This window comes from Mobula hypostoma, chromosome 2 (assembly GCF_963921235.1).
Source record: "Mobula hypostoma chromosome 2, sMobHyp1.1, whole genome shotgun sequence".
Classification (NCBI taxonomy): domain Eukaryota; kingdom Metazoa; phylum Chordata; class Chondrichthyes; order Myliobatiformes; family Myliobatidae; genus Mobula; species Mobula hypostoma.
Window position 1 is genome coordinate 141,843,121 of NC_086098.1, and position 7,519 is coordinate 141,850,639.

At 45.6% G+C, this 7,519-nt stretch overlaps 1 long non-coding RNA gene across 1 annotated transcript; it reads left to right on the plus strand.

The window, feature by feature from the left end:
• Positions 1-1,109: 1,109 nt before the first annotated feature.
• Positions 1,110-5,384, plus strand: LOC134359590 (uncharacterized). Its single transcript, XR_010021149.1, has 2 exons — positions 1,110-1,510; positions 3,522-5,384. It is a non-coding gene; the product is annotated as an uncharacterized LOC134359590 (long non-coding RNA).
• Positions 5,385-7,519: the final 2,135 nt, after the last annotated feature.

A 7,519-nucleotide genomic window follows, 5' to 3' on the forward strand; every position in this document is an offset into this window, starting at 1 on the left:
TTTTGGAATGTCCGATCACCCGGTTGTCCTAATGCTGGCAGCGCACAGGCAGAGACCAAAGGCAGTGCACCGGTAGTGAAGACCAAAGTCAAGGGAGGTGGAGGAGCACTTACTGGACTGGACAATATTCAGGGATCCATCTTAAAGTCCGAATGGACACGCCGCAGTTCTCACCGTCTTCATCGAGAACTGTGCGGATGAGCGGTGCGCCTTCCAGAACGTACCGGACATTCCCAAACCAAAAGCCGTGGATGAATTCCCGCTCTGGCGGGGGTACTTTCTACACACCGAAACCTAACGTTGACTGGCTGGGGCGCTACACTCCCTGATGAGCTAAGAATCTTTCATGCACGCTTTGAAAGAGAGAATAGAAGTGCATCCCTGCGGGTCCCCGGAGGATTCAATATCTCTGACTGGGAGACCGACATCGGAATTTCTCTCATGAGGGTGAGCTCTCGGATGGCGTCAAGCCCCGATGGTGTATGTGTATGGATTCTGATATACTGTGGCAATCAACAAGGACATCTTCAATTTCTCACTGCTGCAGTCGGAGGTTCCCAGTTGCTTCAAAAAGCGACAACCATGCCCATGAAGATATGTATTTTCATTAGGAGCTTGCGGAGACCAGCACGTCACCAAAAGCGCTCGCATGTTTCTAGGAAAGCATCTTAACGGGTGGCATGGCCGGCCGGCCGGCGTTGGGGTTGGGGGGAGGGACGCTGCACTACACAGGAACGGAAAGAGCTGTGTAACAATGTAAACGGAGCCAGCTCTGCCGTGAGCACTTGCCGTTTTTTATTATGCGATTGTCTTTCATTGCACGAATGAATGTTCCGCTTTAAAACCTGCAGCGAAAACGGTCAAATTTAATGACATAATCCTCACCCTCCCCAACTCTCCCCGAGCCCAAGGCCATTTCGACCCTCATTAATCATCCGGTTTGGCGGGAACTGACCGGTAAAACTGGTGTTTAAAAGTGTGTGTGTATGTGTGTGGGGGGGCGGAATTGCAAAAAATGAGCTCCTGGAGATAGAGAGAGAAGAACAAGGAGGAGAGAGGAAGGAAGCGCAGGGTGGGGGGGGGAGGAGGGGAGAGAGAAAGGGAGAGAATGAAAGAGAGAGAGAGAGCGAACAAATGGGTTTCTTCAGTGAGGGGTATCAGTCACCAGCAACCACGCAGCCGCTCCCTCGGCTCGCCCTGGGCTGTAGCCGCCCCCGTTTGCGAGGGGTGGGAGGCTCCCAGGTCCTGAGGAAGTTTTAACGTGATCCGTGACCATTGCGTCACGGGCTCCCTCTTCATATAAAAATGCTCCCATACACAACTCAACCATCATTTGAGGCGGAGAGCTACCATCGTGTTGAGACCTCTATTGTCGCGACTAGAGCCTGCTCCGGGAGGGAAGACAGAGGAATTATATTTTTAGCCAAAACTCGATCCCACCCACAACAAGATGATTAAATTCTTGATCGTGTTTTTGATGGTTGTTGGAATTGCTGTGACGGAAAGCACGGTATGTACAAGTTCCCGATCTCTCTGCTCTACATGTCCGTCTGTGAATCACAATGGTACAGTATTGATTTCCGACAGGTTTCAGCAGTAGAAAGGACGCGAGATCGCCTTCGGACGCTAACCCAGCGTACGCGACAAGGTTTCAGAAGTTTGTATGATACCGGATCATTGTCTTACACAATGATAGCCTGCTTGAATTTCGGAGGGGTCGGCTTCGTGTAATTAACTCTAAATTAACAAGTCTGCCACGATAATGTACCATTGTCCGGAGTTGCCCCCTCCTCGCTCTCTAAATCGGAATTGTTAACTTATCCCAGCCGGACTGACGGGGTTTTGCCCTTCGCTGGGCTGTTCCTGACTTCTGTTGGCGGTGGGGTATAACTTTTCGAGTTTGCCGTGTTCTGATAGTGTTTTAGACGGTGAGTTGTCCTCGCCAGGCGAGGAGGGGGGCTCGCTGCTCCCGAACAGAGCCGAACCTCCAGTGACTTTCCTCCCTGCTCTACTCCGATCTTTCCCACATCGGATAACCCAGATTCCAGGGCCGATCCTGACTGGCGACAAAGGGGACGCTGACCAGCCCAGCGGAGCGGTGGCCGCCTCTCCCGTTTTGTCAATTTTAAAGCAAAATCGGAAGCGATGCGAAGTGAACTAGAAACCCGGCTCTAAGATCACAGCGCAGAATTAAAAATCATCGCACCCAGAACCTCGCCCATTCACTTGCACTGATCCAGCAATAAGCATTTGGGGTGGCGGTGCGGGGATACGTCTCTACCAATGGACGTGTAAGACGCTCCTTCCCTCCGGTAGCCTGCAGGTCACCCACGGGCAAGGTGTAGCCTCCCTTCCCCTCTCTTCAGGGTCACGGGAGGCCATGGGATCTGGTGGTGGATGGTCATATGAGCAGCCGGTGCATATCACAGGTCCTGGTTAAGCGACCACTGACACCCGGCAGACAATCTCCGATTGATAATGGCTGACATGTCATCTGTCTTTTAAAGACACTGCCCAGAAGAAGGTAATGGCAAACCTATAGAAAAACCTTGGATAAGACCATGATCGCCCACGTAATACACAGGGCAGATAATGATGATGATGCCGATACTATATAGAACTTTGAGGTTCATCTTTCTACAGGTAGCCACTAAACAAAGAAACCCAAAAGAACCCATTAGAAAAATATCTGGCCACATTGTGAGGTGTCCATGCATTAGTGTGCGTTCCCCACGTGGATTGATTATTTACCTACATCTGCCCATTGTCTCATTGAGAGAGAGAGAGAGATTTCTATTTCCCCTTTTAGTATCTATCCACATGTTATGTGTCACCATAGATATCAGTAGCGTAGTGGTTAGCACGACGCTTTATGGTGCAGGTGATGTGATCCGGGTTCAATTCCTGCTACCTGTAAGTAAAATTGTATTTCGTGCACTGGTCGGTAGGTTAATTAGTGGTTGTAAATTGTCCTGTGGTTAGGTTAGGGTTAAATCGGGGGTTGCTGATTGGTGTCACCTGGTCAGCCTATTTCACACTGTATAAATAAATACAGTGGCCAAGTGGTTAAGAACTAGCGAATTGGACTAGCGACATGAAGGTCGTGAGTCTGAGCCCCAGCCGAGGCAACTTGTTGTACCCTTGAGCAAGGCAGTTAACCACACATTGCTCTGTGACGACCGTCGTATGGGAAACTGGTGTATGGGTCCTATTGCCCTTCCCTTGGACAACATTGGTGTCGTGGAGGGGGGAGACTTGCAGCATTGGCAACTGCTGGTCTTCCATACAACCTTGCCCAGGCCTGCACCCTAGAGAGTGAAGACTTTCCAGGCGCAGATCCATGGTCTCGCAAGACTAACGGATGCCTTTACTTAAATAAATATTCCTTATCTGTGAATTGAGTACATTCTCCTGTGCAATATTTACATGCTGGTGCCCATTCCCCGCATGGACTGTTTTTTAAATTATCGTTGTCCATTCCCACATAGTTAATGGGTGCGTGTGTTTGTTTTGTTTTGCAGATAAAACCTGCTGCTGACAGTACCACAAATCAGACGGACAGCAACATGTCCACCAGTCAAGCACCCACTATGTCCACCCGTCAAGTAACCACTATGACCAACACGGGCCCCACTAGTGGCACTGGTACAGGAGGCTTCAGACTGCATTCGTTCAACTGGCTGTTCCTCCCTCTCACCATCACTGCCGCCATATTCTACTTCTCCTGCTAAAGGCTGCTTTGGCCTCACTTGGCTACGAGGCAGCACATCGTTCAAACATCAGCTCAACACCATGGAGCTCATGATGGGTGTACAGCTCAGCAACTGGATTTCAAACGTTATTCTGTTGTTCCTCTCGTTTCCTGAAGACCAAATCATCATTGGCGAATGTCACCTTTGAGTTCACTTCGCTGGTGTGAAGTGATCACGTTGAACTGAAATGAATTTGTTAGTCCCTTCTCTCACTCTCTGTCTCTGCCTCTCTCTCTCTCTCTCTCTCTCTCTCTCTCTCTCTCTTTCCTTCTTTATCTCTTTGCTGCTGAACTGAGCTGCCCTGATAGTTACCATGTGTGAAAGGAAGAATGATTCGAAGAGCTTTCTGTCCACACTCTGCCTGTGTACTGTATCTTTCTTTTTGTTCTGTGTAAATAATTTGACGAATTAACCAGCAATTTTCTGTTGAAACGAGGCCTGATGAGACCTTTAATTCATCGGGAAGCCACTCATTCGATAATAATAATAATGGACGTTCAGAGAAAACAAGTTGAAGATCAGTGGGACTGTTGAGAGAACCAGACCCGTCAGTCAAACTTCAGTGCGAGGATACGCTCCTGGCTGGTGCCAAGATTGGATTTTATCAACACACACACACACACACACACACATACAGAGTCACACACACTTACTGCTAGAGAATGTTCAATTCTGTTATAAGTTTAATTTTTTAATATTTTAGGACTTTTAGGGAGGTAATGGATCACATATTTATTGGATATAAATATTTAGAGCTACCTCTTTATCATCTGGTTTTTAAAATTGAAAACTAAAATGATACAGTATTGTGTAAAAGTCTTAGGTACCTATATGTAGCTGAGTTGCCTAAGACCTTTGCACAGAACTGTAGTAATTTTATGTATTGCACTGTACTGCTGCCGCAAAAAAAATTCATGACATATCTACGGTAAGGGAGTGGGAAGCACCAGAGAGACATTTTGTAACGACTAGTTGTTTGGAAGCAAATTACCTTGATGGTGTCCCAGGGCTGGGCACGTCTGCACCTGCACCATCGCCCCGACCGTTTCTGCTCCATGTTGACAAATACAGTACTGTGCAAAAGCCTTGGGCACCCTAGGAATGTGTGTGTTTGTGTGTGAAATTCTGAATTCGTAAGGAAATGAGAACCACAGATTCTGAATGCTGCCATTCCCTTAAATGACTGTAGTCAGTGAGTTTGGCTCCTTGGACTGACATGGACCCATGGTTCCATGGTACTGAAATGTCCAAATAAAATTTCTGGTAATGTTTTAAAAGACAACTTTGTTTCACATCCAGTTCATTTTTAGCAGCACTAATGGCATTTGGCAAGTACTGTATTTTCTGATTACGTTTCTGATAGCATCTACTTGAGCTGTAACCAATTTCTAGATGTGATAGTTCGTGGCATTTTGTTTTGGAACAAAATCTACAGGTTTATTGTTTGTATAATTAACTGTTGTGATTGTCGATTTAAAAGTAAATATTGTTTTCAATGGATCTCTGCTGTATATAAAAGGTACTGGAATTCATTTAAAGAATCAGATATTTAAGCTTTGCCTCAAACTAATTTGGAAAATTAAAAAAGGATTCTTGAATTATTTCAATAAACTAATTAATTATAAAAATAAACTATGTGCTGTGAAATGGTGTGGGTCATTATACTGACTGCTTTGACTGGAGAGTGCGTTCTTCAATTCCAAGACGAGTAAGTCAAAAGTAAGGACAGATTCTGAACACCCTGTCCTGATTCAATTAGAGTTCACAGATATTTGGTTTGATTGCATTCACATGCACATACAAGGGTGAGATGTAATGGATACGAAGGTACACTTGCAGTTTCACACAGGGTGTTTCATATCTTCAGCATGTCCCATTGAATCAGATTTATTCTCATCAAATTATGTGATGTAAGATTTGCTCTTGAGTTTGGAGTCTGCTGCATACATTTGAAGTGCACTGACTGATGGAGGAAATGTGCTAAACAGATCACAGCAAGTTCCGAAACACAATGCAGAAGTGAGCACAAAGAGGAGAAAATCTGCAAATGCTGAAAATCCAGAGCAACACACACAAAATGCTGCAGGAACTTAGCAGATCAGGCAGCATCTAGGGAAATGAATAGGTCGTTGACGTTTTGGGCTGAGACCCTTCCTTGGGACTAGAAAGGGAGCCAGAAGGTGATAGGTGAAGCCTGGTAGGTGGGAAAGTTAAAGGGCTGAAGAGGAAGGAATCTGATAGGAGAGGAGTGTGGACCATAGGAGAAAGGGAAGGTGGAACTGACCCAGGAGGAAGTGATAGGCAGGTGAGTACTTTCGGCATTCTCCTTTTTGCATCAACTATGTTCTGTATCACAGAGTTTCACTATTGTCCTTTTCTCTCTCTGTCCTGTTTGCCTAACAAGCCAAAGTGAAATGCTTCATAAAGAACCAATCCTCTCAAAAAAGATGCTTTCGAAAAACCTTTTGCAGTAAACATAAAAATCAGTAGCTACCTTGCATCAAAGTCCAAACAGAGCACAACTTCCATTGTGTATTTGAACTAATTGAGGTCCTGCTGTCAGATAAGTCCGCTGGTGGAGGTGTGGTGGGACATTAAATGGAGTCCAAGTGTGTTCTCTTGTGAAAACAAGAGATCTCAGAGCAAGACTTAAGGAACCCGCCTCTCTGTGGTTCTGGGCCATGTTTTTCATTCAGTCACCATCATAGCGCTGAATATGTGATCACTGTTTATGCAAGTAAACAGTACCACATGAATGAATTTATACCTTGCTGAATATAAGTCTCACTTGTATTCATGGACTCCCTTGGTGATAGGATGAGGCCACCCTCGGGGTGAAAGAGCAGCACTTTATATTCTGTCTGGGTAGCATCCAGCTTGATGGCATGAATATTTGTTATTTAATTTCATAATTCAAGCCAATTAAAATCTTGCCCACAATGTAAGGTGAAGTCAATGCCATTTACTGCCCCGATGATATGGTGAGAGCAGAAGGATCATGTGAGGGACTGATACTTCTGTCTGAACAGTGTGTCTCTGCTGAAAACACAAAATACATCGAATGCCCCAATCTCCCTTCAGCCATGAGGCCTGTGCTGTACGACAGCTGTCTTGCAATACCAAAGCCACCAGAGGCATGGAGTCTAGAGGAGGCAAATGAAGATGCTTTTATATTCTAGACCTCTTGGAATGAATGCTAACATTATGTTGCCTTCCTCACCGCTAACTCAACCTGCCAGTTAAAGTTTAGGGTGTTCTGCACAAGGACTCCCAAGGCTACTTACATCTCAGATTTTTGTTTTTTCTGTCCATTTAGAAAATAATCTGCACGTTTATTTCTACTACCAAAGTGCATGACCATGCATTTTCCAACATTGTATTTCATTTGTCACTTTCTTGCCTGTTCTCCTAATCTGTCTAAGTCTTTCTGCAGCCTTTCTGTTTCCTTAACAATGCCTGCCCCTCCACCAATCTTTGTATCATCTGCAAACATGGCAACAAAGCCATCTATTCCAACATCCAAGCCATTGGTATACAGCATAAAAAAGAAGTGGTCCCAACACTGAGCCCTGCAGAACACAACTAGTCACTGGCAGCCAACCAGAAAAGGATCCTTTTATTCCTGCTCACTGCCTCCTACCAATCAGCCAATGCCCAAACCACGTTAGTAAGTTTCCTGTAATACCATGGGTCTTTGTTTGGTAAGTAGCCTCATGTGTGGCACCTTGTCAAAGTGTCACAATGATGAGGGCATTGGGAGCAAGGGT